Genomic DNA, 16048 nt, shown 5'->3' with positions numbered 1-16048 from the left:
CCAGTGTGTTTTGGCCTGAAAGATACGGTGACAAGTTTCAGAAATTGTCCTGCTTTCAACTGCAGTGGCGTGATATTTTCCACATTATTTTGGGAAGTAATCCCTGCATTGTGACTGAGTGTACACAGCATCAGCGTTCCAGCAGCCCTGAATGCTGCCAGCTAATTCCCTCACATTAGACTCAATCATCGTCCATCACTTCAGCAGCGCCGTGCGGCTCTCTGGGAACAGTGGCAAGCAGATGCCAGAGGAAACACGCAGAGCTGTCCTGACCAGAACGCCACTTTCAGGCCACGGCGGTGCCTGCTGCCTCTCCCAACATACCACACCGAAAGAACGGCATAAGCCGCATAACTTATCCTGAGCTCATCGCAAACATGTCCCAACTGAGCCCCGGCGTCAGGGAGCTTACGGGAATAAAGCCCATTTTATGACAGAGGTGTGCCGAACCAAGTCTGGGTCCACAGCAACTGCAGCACACTCACCAGTGTATTTATCAGCGTTTGACAGTATGCAGCTGATTTACCCACAATGCACCTGGTAAACATAATTCTAGTACTTACTCTTTATAGAAATGTGCGGTCATATTATCGTTAATGTTACATTTTGTGGGTGAAATCTAGCCATTTCAAAAGGAATTCATGTGATTTGTAATGTGCTTTTTAATTTTTTATTTTATTAGGATTTTTTTTTGTGTGTGTGTGTGTGTGTATAATATTTATATTTGGCTTCTATGTATATTTTTATTTCAGTTTTAGTAATGCTAGTTTTTCAACTTATTTCATTTAGTTGGACAGAAAACATTTTTATTTTTGTTTTTAATTTTTATTAATGTTTATATTTTATTTCAGCTTTATTTATATCCTGAAAACCATGTTTATTATACAATAAGCTTTTATTTTACTTTTACGTTTCTCAACAAATAAATGAAGTTTAAGTGTTAAAGTATTTTTTCATAAATATTTGTATTACATTAAAAAAAATATTATTATGACTTTACTCAGTGTTTCTGTAGTGTACAGTGGATTTACCCACAATGCACCGGCTCTGCATAGTTCTATAATTATGCAAATACTTAATTTGCTCATATTGTTGCTATGCACAAATTTTGTGGGTGAAATCCAGTTATTTCAGAACCCATGTCCGTTTCGTTATGTGCTTTGTAATTTTTTATATTTTATTTCTATTTAGCCTCTCTTTCTCTCTCTCTCTCTCTCTCTCTCTCTCTCTCTATATATATATATATATGTATTATTTCAGTTTTAGATATTCTGTTACTTTAATTTATTTATTTCAGTTAGATGCCAGGGCTGAGGACAACATAATTTTCCCATCTAATATTAACATTTTATTTCAGCTTAATTTAAACTCCCCAAAACAGTTTATAATACTTTTATCATTCACAATTATCATTCCTGTGAAACTGTGTAGGAATTTTGTGAGAATGCAAAAAAAAAACATTTCATGCAGATTTCAATCGTATTAAAGAAAAAAGGAAAAGGCTTCTTGTTCATTCATCTTTCATTTTATAATGGACCTTTAAAGGAATCAAAAATGGGATTTTCCAAATAAAATAAGAGCACAATGTACTTTGCAGAAATGTTAATTCACAATGCAAATTTATGCTAATAATTAGTAAGTAATTCAGAAACTGTCATAAGCACACAACCACCCATGTTTAAATATCAATGCTTATTCAGTATTCAACAGCTTGGCCTGTTGAATAAGAGTCTGAATGATACTGGCGTGCAAAGGTTAGCTTACCATAACAGACATAATTTCCATATAGAAGTCTTAAAGATTCAGCAGAAGCAGCTTGTTGGGTCAGAAATGGTCATGAGAAACTAAATCCCTGTATAACTCGAGTAACATTACAGATGGACTTACTTGACTTGGAAAAAATAAAATGGTATAAAAGAATAAATGAATAAATGAAAACATGTTTTGTGTGTGTGTGTTTGTGTGTGTGTGTGTGTGCACTGGTGACTCTCACAGGGCAGGTCTGAGAAGAGCAGTATGCACTCGTTGAAGCCACTGGCCAGCAGACGGTCTCTCAGCTGCTGTAGAATAGCTACACCGATGCAGAAGTGGGAAGACGAGTTTCCCAAAAGCAGAGTGTCCCACAGGTGGAAGATCTTGTGCAGGGGGAACACACCTGCAGAGGAAATGGGACCAAAAAATATGACGTACTGTAAGTGTATTTTGCAGCCTCTGCACTGTAACAGCTGTGCATTAATATATCAACAGGCCGTCTGAATCATAACTGAAGCCATATTGAGTAATGTCTGATTTCAGGTTGTGCATTTTCAGATTCCAGAACTGGAACCATCCATGTTTCCAAAAAAAATTATTATATATTGTTATTATTTATATATAAAAAAAGTGATAATAAATGATAAGCAATTAATCTGTTCTGCATTTAAAAAAATAAATAAATAAATAAACATTGTTTATTGTTGTGTGACCACCAAAGTACAACATAGCTTCTTATAATATTACTTTTTTCAATTAAATTATACAAGTATAGTTTCACATTATTAATATTATGACTTATATGTATATTATTATAACAACATATTTTGCTAATGTATTAAAATAATAATATACAAATTATTATTTGTATTATTGTGTGTTTTTACCATAAGATGTGGCACATTACAGTATGTAGAATACAACAGTCTGAATCACTATAATTTTTGCCAATTTTGTGTGTCCTTCTATAGTTTTACCAACTGGATCATCTTAACACTGTTTTTGCAACCTTAATTTGAAGAAGATTTATTCCACAAAGCTGAACAAAAGAAACGAGTCAACTTTAGGAGGAAGAGGGACGGTAACACTTCATAGTAAGATCCTTTTAATTAATACATTTGTAGTGCATTAGGTATAATCCATCCATCTTTTTTTAATGAGTTGCTGATACTTACGTGTGAACATTGTAAGGAACCACGGGATCGCATACAGCTGAAAGGACCAGAAAAGAAAGAACATTCATTCTTGCACAAAAGCGATTTTTTACATGAGCAACAATGTGATTAATTTGACTTAACAGCACGGTCCCTTTTATAGTTCCCAATAAAACACCTCAGCGATTGTTAAATTCATCATAGGAAACTTGTATTTGTAATTCAGGCCTTTGCTCCACAGCCCTCTTGTGAAACGAGAGGACGTGTGTGGGAGTGTAATGAACAGCCACCTGTTCCAACACTGCCTCTTTCCCATGGTCCTGCTCGGATGGATGAAGAGGGGTTTAGGGAGAAATGAGAGGACGAGCGCGAGACAGGCTTCGGTCTAGCCAAAACAGAGGTCCATCTCTGACCGAGACAGACTGACCGCTGCTAAAAATGACAGCACGGCCCCGGAGGAGTCGAATTAAAGAGGCAACAAGGAGCTGTGCACGATGGGACGAGGTCCAATGACATCCTGACCACTAATATAGATGGTGCCAGAAACAATATAAACTAACGTTCAGCATGATTCTTCAGAAATCAGTCTAAGATGCTGATTTAGGGCTCAAGAAAACATTTTATTAGTAATCATCAGTGTTAAAAACAGTTAATATTTTTCTGGAACCGAATAGAAAGGTTTAAAAGAACAGCATTCATTTGAAATCTTTTGTACGATTTTAGATGTTTTATTGTCACTTTTATTCATTTTAATGCATCCTTGCTGATGAAAGCATTAATAAGAAGGTTGCCCTTGATTGCATCACAGGAAATAATTGCCGATTCAACGAATGCTTCGAAAGGAAGGAAATCTAAATAAAAGCATAATCCAACATGATCAGAATACCAACATGGAGCAGGACACAGAACTAGGTCAATTTCCTGTGAATTTCAGGCCTTGTGCTGCCAAATGTAATAGCGCTCATGCAGACTTTACTGAGCTGAGCCAAATCTTTGACTAACATCAGCCAAGATGTATTCATGCCTCAAAGACAGTTTGATAATAACAAGATAAGTCAAGTCAAGATCAAATATGATCCCAACTACAGCGAAAATTAAAATGACAACAACTGGGGGAAGAAACGGCCATCAAGCAAACAGTGCAAAAGCATCTGGTGATGGACAAAATCAATCTAGATTTCCTGAAGAAAATGTGAACGGAGATGATTGCTAGGGTATTCTGGGTAGCTGTTTTCTAGCCCATGTTGAAGAGAATAATGCTTCTAATGCAACCCCTTAAAAGAGTGACTTTGGGATTGTGCTGACAAGAAAACAGATCAAATGCATTGGGAATCATTGCAGGGTTAAGCGTATATAACGGTCAGCTCAGAGACTCCAGTTCAGCAGTGGTTACATCCTCCCATGACGCTTCTTTTCTTGCGGTCGAACCATAACAGCAGCTGTGCAGCGTCTGAACGGAACACCGGTTCGCTCCTCTTGCATCAAAGAGCAATTCGGTGTTGATTCCCACAATTCATCATTTATTTGGACCCTCAATCACAGAGCTGTGGGTGGAATATTTTTTGTCTGTGGAGGTCACCTATCCATCAGTGAAGAGAGACATCATCTAAGCATTGAAAAGAATAAATAAAGAGGGAGCGTTTGTGAATCCCAGAATGTTCCGGTGTGTGTGTGTGTGTGTGCTTGAGGAAGACTTGGCCAGCGATCAAATCTCAGGGTCAGCCGCGCGGCGTGTGTGTGTGAGCACCTTATCAATGACACAAGCCCCAGCAGATCTGACGTGTGACAAGATGTGAATGCATAGATTGACAGATGAAAAAAAATCAAGTCAAACCAGAAAAAAACAGAAACAAATCGAATTATGAAATGTAATACATTTATTACGGATATAAATATTCATCATTACAGACAACATCTGATAATATGAAACTTTAAGAATTTTTTTAAGACCAATTACAGATAATTGAAATATAAATTAAAAAGAGAACAGCAGGTCAATATGTTCTCTAAATATAAATGTCTCAGTAGAAAACACAATGAGTTGTATTGCATCTGATCTCCATTACTTTTTACTTCTCACTGCAAAAAAGTGATGTTTTTCTTTGGTATGTTTGCATTGTTTTCCAAAGATTCTTAAATTAAGATAAATGCAAAATGACATAAGAAGTGGATCAAAATTAATTGAACTCATAAGAAAAAAGGACAAATATCTGCTGATGGGCTGAGATAATGCAACTTAATTCAAAGGGAAAACACGTTTTCATACCCCAGATGTTTGTTCTTGTTTTAAGCATAAACACATTTAATTGTGTTCAGTTTCCCAATACTTCATATCTTCATTTTGCATCTCATGTAAATATCTTGATTTAAGGATGTTTAGATATTGTATTAGAAAACAAGACAAAATACTGATACTTTAAGGAGTAAACTAGCACATAGACGACTCTCAAAGCTAACGGGAATGGACTTAAAGCCACAGAAATAAAATATTGACGTAACAAAGTAAACAATGTCCATTTGATTTGATTTGGATGTTATTTCATGTGTTTTTGACATATTTACACTTACATCAGGTATGAAACCAATCTCCTTCAGGTGGTTGCTCAGCTCGGGGTCGTGGAATGCAATCATCTGAGAGAAGACGGTCAGATATTCTGGAGAAGTGAAGAATAAGGTGCTTGTACTCGGGCCAAAAACACTTTTAACACGTTATAGCCATGGCAGGACAATGACTTCGCTCAAAGCTCAGTCAGACAGAGAAACAAAGCAATTCTACTCCTGGAGTGCTGACAGCAGAGCTACAGAAATCCTGGAAGTGTTTATGGCTGTAATCACTGTAGTGTAACAGCTGCAACAACAGCAAGCACATGCAAACTGCCACATGCAAATCACGCATGTTGTAAATTGATAAAATCTGGGTACTTTTTTGTTTTGTTTTTTGCCTGCACTGAAAATTGCATATTCCCAATTCAGTACGGTAGTTATATTCTTTATGGTAGAACAAAAGGATCACCTTACCTTGTATGACATACAAGTTGTCCTTTAAGAAGAAATTGTCCCAATTAGGGATGAATGCCGACATGCATGAATATGCAAGAGCTAGGAGGGAAAATAATAACAAGACTGAGTTAGAGCTAGAGGAACTAATATCAGGAAGAATGTCAATAAATAAATACATACAGAACAATTGTCCAGAAACATTGCCTTCATTGTTGAAATTCAGAAAAGGTGCGCAAAGTGAATCCAAGTCTACAGCAAAAACATCAAATGAGCACATACACAGGACAATCACATAAAAGCTGTCAAGAACACAACACAACATATTTCATCCTAAATAAAAAATGCATTGTGCATTGTGACATTATTTGCATCACAAGAGAGAGAAAAAACTGAAATAAAATGAGAGAGAAAAAGAAACATAATTTAAATTCTATTTTTACATCATGATAAAATTTGTTGTATTTCATCTAATGATAGTTATGAAAATCAACACGGTGTTACAGTAATGAAAATCATTAATCAGAATAAAGGGAAATGCAAAAAAAAAAAAAAAAGAATGGGAGAAAATGTACTTTATGTCAAATAAGATGTGTTATTATTTCAACTGTAAAATATTTGTACACCATGGTAGCTGCATTTATTTAATAACCTATTTTATTATAACCAGTCGTTAAATCAGCATAAATGACTCTATTACAGCGATGTGAATATCAAAAGAACAATTGAAATTGAAACAAATGAGAACAATTACATTCCATTAGAATTAGAATTCTGGTAGAAAATGTGCTTAATTGTAATTATAATAAATGTCTTAATGAAAACACCTTAATGGTCCTGAAAAATAGCCTAAGTTTTATTTATGAAAAACATGATTTCTTCATATTTTAGGGTGAAAAATGACCCAGATGTATTGTTGACAGGTTTTGTGAGACTCACCCACACAGACATTAATAAATCACATCATCGAGCGCATTTGATTTGATCTGTTATCTTCATGAAATAGTGAGTGTACTACAGAAACACAAAGTCTCTGGTGCCATCTAGTGACAGAATGAGAAACCGTGCACATAACCCCACCCAAGCATTGTGCTCCATCACCAAGGCTGAACGAACAGCTACAGCTTCTAATGAATAAAATCTGCTGACGTCAATGAACTCAGGATGACGAGGGGCGTCAGCGCTGTTCGCTCTGGGATCATCTGAAATATTCATCAGTGGATAGTCTTAACAAGGCTTGAAGGAGAAGACAGGCACTTCACAAACAAAGTGAATAATTCAACAGGCTGGTGAATTATTTAGCTTTTCAATAACCTCAATCAGTGTGAAGGCTATTAACCACATGGAAAAGAGTCTCACCTGTCTATCAGTGGGGATGGGCGTGTCCTTATCAATGCCGTCGTATTTTGATTGGACATCCCTCTGTGGGCGTATATTAAGTGATTTGAATCTGGGAAATAAAACTAGTAGTGTTGCACTAAAAGGTACATTTAATATAAGAATGAAATAACTGCACTGCTTTAAGTGAAATGTGCATTGCATTGCAATTTGATTGACTGCACACGTCACGCAAACACATGAATCAATAGTCCATTAATGACCAAAAAACACCAGGCAACACCTGGCAAATGTGTCAACATTTAGATTTGACTCTATAGAAAATCAACCCACAGTTCCCTATTAAAAAGGTCATAAGACATCTTTTGCTGAACAAATACAATATATTCCTTAAATCCAGTAATTATGTATACCTCAACTCCTAATAAAGTTGCCCAGGCCAGACCCCTCAGAAGAAGAGGAATATCAACCCTCGCCTCCTTCCAGATCTGGTTCTTCTTGTAGGGGTACGCCTAGAAAAAAAATGAAAAACACATTGATTACTGTAACAGCAGTTTGAAAACTTATTTTATGAGCTGATGAAATTTGTTAAACTGACATACTAGTAATACATCACTCAACATCAAATGTTCTCCAATCAACAACAACAAAAAAAGACAGATAAATCAATATTAATGACCTAAATCCTAAAACTAACCTCAAAAACCACTTTTGTCATTTTTAGACAGAAATCAGCACATCATTTTGACTCTTTATGAACCTTTTTTTCTGTGGGTGGACATCCATCATGAGGTGATTTCATCAGCTATTAATGTGTGGTCATTTCCAGAAACTGTGTGTGTGTGTGTGTGTGTGTGTGTGGTGTGTGTAAAGGACCTTGAGCAGTCTGTGGAAGAGGACAATGCGGGTGTCTCTCTCCCGGATAATGAGGGGCAGTGTGATGGTGGCAGACAGTTCATTACTGCTGTTAGACTGAGACAGGCTGGATTGCCTGCGGGACACAGAACATTTCCACAGCATCAGACACACACTGACTGCCGCCAAACACACCATAACACAAAGTGAGAGTTCATCAATAAGAGATGATTTCTTACTCATCTTCTAATAATGGATAATACGTCTCTCCTGCAATATCTTCCAGCCTCTGGAATGAGAGATCAGCAATGTTTCAGTATGTAACTCACATGCCCAATATTCTCCATTTAGCTGCAAAATGTTTCACAACTTCAAAAACTAAATTTGGAAATAGATGTTTTTTTTTTCTTTTAAAGCATGTTTCAAATGTTTAATTTGTGTTCATTTCTTTTTACATAAATTATTATGTATGTATATATAGCATATTTAAACACAACTAGTATTTACAAAAAATATCATTTTGTGATAAATATGTAGATCATTTTCATTTTTGTTAAATATAAAATTTTTATGAATCTTTTTTAGTTATTCATTATAAACTTAAATCTTAATTATACATCTAAATATTGAAGATAATTGTAAATGTACAATAAAAAAAAATCCAATATTATCTACAATATAACTGACAAAATGTTACTAAGATTCTGAAAAATCCTATATAATTAGATATATTATATTTTATTTGTTATATATATTTTTTTATTAAATTTTTACTATTATACATGAATGGCCTATATGAGCAAACACTGTTACATTTTTATTGAAAAATGTAAAGAGAATAATTAAGAGAAAGAGTCACAGTTGTGTCATCAAGGAGGAACCTTCTGTCATGGCCTTGACCAAAAGACTCGCCATCCTCCAAAATGAACCTGAAGAGCAAACACATTTGACAGTGGCAATAAGCTACATGAATGCAAACAGCTATTTAAACCAGATGACTGATGCTGAAGACTGAAACGATCGTTAAAATGACTGTAAAGCTGGCGATCTGTGGGGATCAGGGATGTGTGTGAGTCATTAACAGGAGCTTTAGAATTAGCTTTTTTTTTATAGTCAATGAAGTCATTTTGGGACTTTTCAGTGTGAGATCTAGGCACGGGACCTTTCCAGAGTTCACTATTGTCCTCAGGAAGCTGTAGATGAGCACTGATCATTATTATTAATCATTAAGTATGTTTGGGCCTTTATGTTTACTTGCATGCTGTATGGATTCATAATTATTAAAAGTATTAATATGAATAAGTAAATAATTTCATTTAATGTGATTTTCAAAGGCTTTCATTCTGAAAAAAAAAAAAAAAAACATTTAAAAGATCTGTGTGGAAGTGGCCATTTATAAAAATATTTAAGAAATAAATAAATTAATTATTACAGTTAACTAAAACTATCAAGAAAACATAAAAAGTTGTTATTTGTAATAAAATGTTCACTGAAAAATTCACTGTACAAATTATTTATTAGTAGTATTAATATTAATAAGTAAACACATTTCAATAACATAATATAATCCAATTAGGTGAAAGCAAACTTATTTGAAATAAAATAAATGTTAGCTGAAATCAAATAAAACATACAAAACGTTGTTAAAAAGCAACAATTTTCATTTTAGTTTAGTTTAAATTGATTATTTTAGTTTGAATTGATTTTAAAGACTTATTCTTGTAATAAAATAAATACAAATTAAACAACTAAAATTAAAACTCAAATAAAAGCAAAAAAAAAAAAAAACAATGTAAAAATGCAAAGAAATTAATTAAACGTGTGTGTGTGTGTGTGTGTGTTTGTACGTGACTACATGTTTTTCTATACTGGCAGGGACTTAAACCTGAATACACACCAACTCATATGGACATGTGTCTCCGTGGGGACCTAAATTTATTTATTTATTTTATTTTTTATTTTTGAGATCGTAAAAATGCACAATGTTTTCTGAGGGCTAGGTTTAGGTGTAGGGTTGGTGTAGAGTGATAAAAAACACAGTTTGTACATTATAAACACCATTACGCCTGTGGAGAGTCCCTACAAATCATTTGTGTGTGTGTGTGTGTGTGAGAGAGAGAGAGAGATGCAATATATTGAATATCAATCAAAAATCATATTTATTTCATAACTATATCACCCATTCCTACAAGGACTTTAAATATGAGGAGGCGTTTCATGGCATAATGACAATGACAAATTGTCCCTTCTGACCGCATGAAAAGCTTTGGAAGACGAGAGAGTTTCTTTTTTATGTGAAAAAAGGGCTAAATACTGTAGGTAACCTTTTTGAAGGGAGAAACGTCAGGCATTTCCTCAGTAAAGCCTGCACATTTTCAGGCAGCTCCTGGGAAAAAGATGGAGACAAGAATATTAGTAAAGCATCAAACCCAGCCAAACGCTGATAAAGCAGCACTATCTGTCATTCATGCTATTAACCCCACTGAAAAGTGAAGATTTATGAGGACATTTGGAAAACGTTAGTCGTACGAGCAGTGAAGAGTTCAGTGTCAAGCTAAGAGGAGTTTATCTGAGAGGTTTCAAAGTAAACCTTTTAAAGTCAAATTCCTTTGAGATGAATCAGCTGATAAAGCTCTTCCTACCATGACACTGATTGTGTATTCTTCTGTCCGACAGTAAAAGAAAACACAATCAAACATCTTTGCAAGGAACATAAAGTACATAGATGAAAGGCTATCCATTAAGAAGAGCAAACTTACCTTAATTGTATCTAAGCAGCCGTGTTTCTCGCCAAGAAGAGTGATTATGTCCTCCATGCATCCTGCAGAGACAATAACGTATTACAATGGCAAGAGGCATTACAACAGAAAACAGACATAATGTGATGTGCACATAAATACGAGCTTGCCTAAGGTGATGATGAACTTCAATCTCTCACTAATATCAATGTTCTGTAGAATCTGCCTTCCCTATTGGACAACACGAGTCACATGACACCAAATAGTAAATGTTAGAATCACTTCGCATATTTTTGTAGTATGCTAATTTTCTACCTACTTCATTTGCCAAAAGTGCAGTATACAACAGAGGATATTATATGCAATGCTGTATCCTGATTTGACCTTGAAATCCTTGTTATTAAAGAGAGACTAGGCTTACAAGCCAACATTAAAGTTTGTTTACTATCAAGTTAACATTTCTTCTGACCTAGGACAGATATCATCAGTTACCAAAAGTAAAACTAATAAAACAATTTTGTTAATTGAAATGAAGTTGAAATAAAAGTATTGATATATTGGATTAAAAATAAGAAATACACAAAAAATAAAAAATTATATATATATATATATATATATATATATATATATATATATATATATATATATATATATATATATATATATATATATATATATGTATGTATGTATATAGGTTCATATTAGATCATTTCTACTGTTATAAGTGTTAATTAACTTTTTTTCAAATTCTTTACAAATCTTTGTTTAGTTTAAATAAAAGTGTTTCTAAAATATCTAAAACAACTTTAATCAGTAATCATTAATCAAATCTAAAAAAAATAATAATAATTTTTAATTAAAATTAAAAAATTCTCAATTAAATTTTTTATTCAAAGTCAAAATGTTAATTAAAAACTGACCTTGAAAATTTGATAAAAAATGTATGGGGAAAAAAGCTATTGATATTTTATTATTTCTAATTATAATAACATGCATATGACATATACAAATCTTGAATCTTGAAAGTCATGTTATTTATTAAATGTTTTTAATTAGACTGAGTATAATATTTCTGGTATTATTTTTAGAGAATCATTTATATGCAGTGCTTTTCAGGCTAAAAAAGGTTTCAGTGTACTTCAAGCAAATTTTTTTTTAAATCACCTTTCATGACATTTTGCAATCAACAACAATTACATCCACTGGATTATTTGTGGAGAAAGGGAATTTATAAACTTTACTTGGTCTTTGTTTGATAATTATGCATAAAATGTAACCTGTAAGTAAAGCCTAAGGTATATGTTTTTGTTAAAAGTAACATATACAATATACTTACAGTAACACCATAAATTATTCATACAGTATCTTGGAAAAACAAAAGCAAAGATTTGCATTGTAAAATTCAGCTTAGTCCTTGTAAAGCAGAATCTTGGAAAACTCTGAGAACGTACCACACAGAGTTCAAACAGAAGCACCAAGAGACACCAAACGTCTGTTTTGGGCCCCGAAGGAAGCGGGGCCTCAATGATCCAGGGGTCACTGGTATAGAAACAGCCTTGAGCAATAACCTCTGGAGGCAGGTAAGATGGATACGGAAACACAGAGGAACAGAAGACACGGGTGTTTGAAAGGTCTTGCAGAGTACAGATGTGGTCCTTGTGATGACAGACTACAAAAGACATGTCCCACAAAACCCAAATCACAACCGGATATTATAAGACATGCCTTCTGAGAACATGAGGGCTCCTAGTTGTGCCACTCAGTTATTTATAATACCACATAAGGAAGCCTCTTTGATATCCAGGATCTGCTTTTGATCAAAACAAAGATGGGCCACAATGATGCACATCTAATGTTAGCTCATCTTTCTTTATTACAAGAGCACAGCGCGACCCATTGATCTTTTTTTTTCCATGAAAGGCTGACGCTTCGGTTCAGGGCCACGATGCATCTTAAAGAGACGGCGCACAAGATTTAAAGCTCACCCTGACTTTCTGCCCTTTTATAATGATGCCGAGATGTTATCTGTACCCTTATATAGACTCCAAAGCAAGTTAGTTTCATTCGGAGGAATATGTTAGATCAGGAAACAAATGGAAAACATTATAATTGAATGACATACCCGATAGGAAAGTCAACATCTGCTCCGTGGTCGGTCATGTGATACAGGCCGAATTCGGCCAGCTTCACTTTACCCTGTTGATTTGTTAAAGAACATTTTATTCCAACAGTGAGCTGAAAGCACATCACAGCTCCTAAATTAAAGCTATGAGTTTTAGTATTAAATGTTTGAGCAACAATAATTACAGGTTTAGACATATTTTATCAAATAAAATATAATAAAAAGTGATTTCTTAATAAACATCTATGTTTTCACATACCTCACAGTCCAGGAGAACATTGTTGGGAGACAAAGCCTGATGCACCATGCAATGTTTATTCATGAACTCCAAGCCTTCCAGCACTTCATAGGCAACCTGTAGCACCTTCTCTGGACTAAGAGGCAAGAACATCTTGATATCTTGAAAATATATATTAAATATTATAATAACTTAATTTAAGTGCTATTAATTTATATCTACTTTAGACAACAGATGGCAGAACAAAAGCAGTCTGAAGTGTTCAATCACTGCTAAAATGAATCAGTTATTGGGAATGCATCATTGGTTTAGCGGTCAATTCCACTGTGCTTAATAACATGATACAGGATGAAAAACAAAAGAGCTGACAGTAAAGGAGACTGCATTTGTCTGCTTCTGACTGAAGACACACAGGACTGTACAAACACAGGCAGCTGGGTTAGTCTGAACTCAAAAAGGGATTCCTTATGGGGATTAATGTTTATGTCATTTAATGAACAAAAGTGGGATGGTTTTTGGTGAATTAGTTATTTTTGTGTTTTGTGTAGGAAGAAGTTTTAGAATCAACCAATGTTTCATTCTGGAACAGAAAAACTGAATTTCAAAATACGGATGATTATTAATAAATGATTGTAACCTGGATGTTGACCAAAGGGAGCTTTACTGGAAACTGCTGTTTTCTTATCAGGCAAATATTTCAAAAACAGTACATTCTGACTTTTCTGACTAAAAATGTGTGTAGAAAGGTCTGGATGATGATAAAACACGTTTCTTTGGAAAAATCTGGATAGGTTATTATTGGGGTGGTGAAAATACTGCTAGACATGACTGGTCTGATTGGAAAATGTTATTCAGGGCTTTACACAGTGTCTAAAAAAGGGATGCTTTACCCGTTTCAATATGTTGTTTTTATCCTCCGTCTTGTTTTCAGGTAATTTTCAGTAACATTCATTCAGTCACATACAATCTATGACAACAGTCTTTGATAGTGAACTGCTATCACACAACTGCTACTAACAATCATCATTTTCTTACACTCTGATCCCAATTGTGTCAATATTCATACAACACATCGGCCTAATAGTATGGTCCAAAGATAACACAAACAAGGATCGAATGCTTTCAAAAAAGAAAAGCTTTCCAAAGAATGAGAAGATACAAGCCACTGATGAATCTCAGAACAACAACAAAAGCTCTGCTGCAAATATTAATCAATGACCTGATGATGCAGAACAGATTCAAAATGATAAAACCAATAAAACTCGTCACTGAGTGACTTCTGAAGAGTGTGAAATGTTTAAATACTGTACACCTTTCAGAAATATTGTAATATAAAATTTTAATACCATGGTAAATCACTATTGGAATCAATATTTTCATGTCATTTAAATAAACTGATGCTTTTATTTGTTGTTGTTGCCTTAAATTTACCTTGAAACTGCAGCTGGACATTTATCCTGGCTAGTTCTATTTCAAATAAATACTGTTTTTCATTACAGACTCCCCTCACTTGCAGCAATGTCAGGTATACAGGCCATATGCAATCAGTTATATTCCATATGCATTGTGTTCAGTCCATCGTCAAGATCTTGCATGTGTTACCTGACTGCTTTCCCTTGCTTCAGAAGACCATTCAAGCTTTTTTCATAGTGCTACAATAACCAGCCGTTCTGCAAAATGTCAACAAGACAATTTAGAGTTCATGGGAATCAAACCCTTTGTTTTTTCAAGCACAATTCTCTACTATTTGAGCTAAACCAACATTTTTGCATCCCAATTAAATGTACTTTGTGATTTATTTATTCTATATTTGAGAAACGTCCAGATCCCAGTATCTTCAAAAAACACTATTGTTCTACAATTGCAAACACTCCAAAATTCACAACATTCATCCTATTCCCATTTGAATCACATAGCGAAGAGCAAACTAATGAAGAGCATTATAAACACTGGCTTTAATAACCCAGTCATTATCCTCAGAAATGGATATTCCCTCCAGCGAGATGATGACCTGCATTCAAGGTCATTTCTCAAACATGAAAGAAAGTTATAACTCTAATAAATCCGCATAATGTCATAAGGACTTCAAACACATGTGTTTGCATACACATGCATCGATCTCAAAGAGTTTTCTCATAGGGGACACGTGCATGATAAATACTGAGCTAATAGTCATAAAGCAACTGAAGATAAAAAGAAAGATTCTCATAGGCAGAATCCGCACATGAATAATGTCATTAAACCACAAAGATAAAAATCACAAAGATAAAAGACGATAAAACTCTGAAGAGCACCAGAAAACAAAAGCAGACTTGGTGAGGTATTAAAAAGAAAAGGAAAAAGCACCCATTCCAACTTAATGACTGCGCCATCACAACTCTGACATCAATATAAAGGTGACTTGCATTTCTTTTGATTCTTTTCAAATCTCCGTTCCAAGGTGTCCAATAAACAGCTAGAGACTAGAGACATAAACTTATACATATCGTACATATTAACTCAAGCGCTTTTGATCTGGCAAGCTCTAAAATGATTGAATGACTTTATTCAAATAGCGCTTTAGATTGTTTCAAAGCAGCTTCACAGATATAAACAAGAAAATATCTGTGTCAATATTGCAGATTCATCAATGAAACGACTTCAGTTTCAGATATAAATGTCATTATTCCTTTCATTATTGACCGAAATCAAATTCCTCATGAGGAAGAGGAGAGGCGAAGAAGGTGGAGGCCCCCAGCTCTGCATCTATGAGGGGCAGCATCACCTGATCCTCAACAAACACATGGGGAAATACACAGCATACAGATCATACACACACACGCACACACACACACACAGATATATATCTGAAAAA

General features: G+C 34.5%; 1 pseudogene; it reads right to left on the bottom strand.

Annotated features, from left to right (window-relative positions):
• Positions 1 to 1585: 1585 nt before the first annotated feature.
• LOC113108856 (TBC domain-containing protein kinase-like protein) lies at positions 1586 to 15331 on the bottom strand (annotated as a pseudogene).
• Positions 15332 to 16048: the final 717 nt, after the last annotated feature.

Source organism: Carassius auratus, chromosome 1 (genome assembly GCF_003368295.1).
Source record: "Carassius auratus strain Wakin chromosome 1, ASM336829v1, whole genome shotgun sequence".
NCBI classification, from domain to species: Eukaryota; Metazoa; Chordata; class Actinopteri; order Cypriniformes; family Cyprinidae; genus Carassius; species Carassius auratus.
Note: the sequence above shows the minus strand (reverse complement) of the source record. Positions and strands in the feature narration are given on the sequence as shown.